The sequence below is a fragment of the Capricornis sumatraensis genome, chromosome 10 (assembly GCF_032405125.1).
Source record: "Capricornis sumatraensis isolate serow.1 chromosome 10, serow.2, whole genome shotgun sequence".
In the NCBI taxonomy this organism is placed as follows: domain Eukaryota; kingdom Metazoa; phylum Chordata; class Mammalia; order Artiodactyla; family Bovidae; genus Capricornis; species Capricornis sumatraensis.
The window spans coordinates 38,573,087-38,575,679 of NC_091078.1; positions in this window are offsets into that span (position 1 = coordinate 38,573,087).

Here is a 2,593-nt window from a genome sequence, read left to right on the forward strand (position 1 = left end):
AGGAGATCAGCCCTGGGATTTCTCTGGAAGGAATGATGCTAAAGCTGAAGCTCCAGTACTTTGGCCACCTCATGGGAAGAGTTGACTCATTGGAAAAGACTCTGATGCTGGGAGGGATTGGGGGCAGGAGGAGAAGGGGATGACAGAGGATGAGATGGTTGGATGGCATCACTGACTCGATGGACGTGAACTCCGGGTGTTGGTGATGGACAGGGAGGCCTGGCTTGCTGCAGTTCATGGGGTCGCAAAGAGTCGGACACGACTGAGTGACTGAACTGAACTGAGAGGACTTAAAAATAAAAAAAAAATTTTTGTTTTAAATTTAAAAAATGATAATAGTAAAAATACATCTAAGACTTTCTCTCGTGTTGTAGACAGTGGGGTCAGTTCATTTTCAGATAGTTCCTTGATCTGGCTTAGTAGTCGGTGTAACTACAGGGTTTTAATCTACTGCATCTGTCACTTCCAAGGCGGTTCCCCTCTGTTTGTTTTAGCTTCTTCTGTTTGCTGGTCTGTTCAGTGTCTAATTTCTGCCCTGACACAAGGGCATGGTGGTGGACATTTTTTAGGCTCACTTATTCAGTCGTTCTGTGGGGAGGGAGGAACACTGCAAACAAATAACACTGGTGTGTGCTCGCAGTGTCTCGGCCACACTGGGTTTGTCCCCGCTCGTGGCATGTGTGCTTTCCCTGTCTACACTGCTTAAACTCTAGGTTGCTCTGCTGGGAACTGTCTGAGGCCAGCCCTGGGTTGTATGCACTTCCCAGGTCTAAGCCGCTCATGTTCAGGTACTTGGGTACTCCACAAAGGTGTAGACTCAGTTGGGCCTGCGGTTTGTGCCCTTCCCAGGTCCGAGCAGCTCAGGTGACCAGGTGCTTGGTGAGCGCAGTCACTGGGACTTATTGCCTTCCACATCCCTGCCGCTCGGTTTTCTGGGTGTACAGCTGGCACACCTTCTCAGGTGTGCTGTGTGTCTCTTCTGGGGAGCTGATCTCTGGCTGCGACCCTCCCAGCGAATGCCAACTGTCCAGAATCCCAAGAAGTCTTGGTTAGCAATGAAGCCTGCTTGCAGTTTAGTAGATGATGCCTCTCTGGGGACACAATTGCCCCCTTCTGGCTCTGGCTGCCCTGGCCTGCCTGTCTCCGGTGGGGGATGGGCCGGCTGCAGCTGGCTAGCTCTGCTCAGTCCTTTGTTCTGTGAGCGGGCCTGGCAGTGTCTTAGGTTAGGGCTTTTCACGTGGTAGCTATCCCACAGTCTGGTTTGCTATCTCAAATTAGTTCCCTCAGATTGCCCTTGGGGCACTCAGGACCGGTCCTTACTTTAAGCAATGCAGCCTGCACCTCCCTGCCCAGCCTCCACTTGCTAGTGGTGGATGTGGGCATCTGTGTGGCTTCTCCACTGGGAGTTGCTGTTGGGCACATAATCTGTGGGTTTTAATTATTTATTTATTTTCCCTCCCGGTTATGTTGCCCTCTGAGGTTCCAAGGCTTGCCACAGACTCACCAGTGAGAGTATTTCCTGGTGTTTGGAAACATCTCTCTTTTTAAAGACTCCCTTCCCAGGACGGATCTCCATCCCTACCTCTTTTGTCTCTCTTTTTTTCTTTTATATTTTTTCCTACCTCCTTTTGAAGACATTGGGCTGCTTTTCTGGGTGCCTGATATCCTCTGCCAGCATTCAGAAGTTGTTTTGTGGAATTTACTCAGTGTTCAAATGGTCTTTTGATGAATTTGAGGGAGAAAGTGGTCTCATCTTATTCCTCCACCATCTTAGGACTGCCCCCCGTAATAATTTTGTATTGTACAATAAATAGGAATTGTGGATTATGCGCTATAGAGACCACATTCTATTTTCTTATGAGAAGTGTTCAGTTATGGTGTAACAGGTGCTTAAAGAGCTGATAGTTCACCTTAAACTTGTAAAGGGTTTATTTCAGGCTTTATCGGGAGAAATCGATTTTAATTTTCCCCTAGTCCTTGGATGCATCCCCTGGTCTTGGAACATAACCCTCATTCCCAAGGCATGTCCCTTCTGGTTCCATAGAAAGCCTGGGCTGATACCGAGTCCTGCTTTCCTGGTACTCCAAGCTGTAGCTCCCCATGAGAGGAGTTACCTGAAGTCTGTGCTAAACTCAGGCTCCTGGTTCCTGTCTTTCCCCTTGGCTCCTCAAAGTATTGCACTTAGACCAAGCCAAACAGAATCCCTGTCTTGGGTCCTATGCTTCAGGACACCATGGACTCTTAAAATATTTTCCTCAAAATATTCTGAATCCTCCTCCGGTACCTGTGACTGGCTGGGGTTAGTTGTGCTATCTTGGAGAAGTACCCTAAGCCTGAACTGAAATCTGCATGGGCCCAGATCCTCATTTCTCTTTTGGGGGAAACTTTCTGATCCCCTGCTATGCAGTGGGATTGACCAGATTCCAGACTGACTAGAACTCTAAGGCTGGCAGCTATGGGGGCACCCTGGATACCAAAACCCAGTCCCAGTTCCAGAGGAACAGTCCAACAGCCTGCTAAATTGTTAAAATCAGCCTGGGATGTGCAGGAGGGGAAAAGTGAGTGAAAGTCACTCAGTCGTGTCCGACTCTTT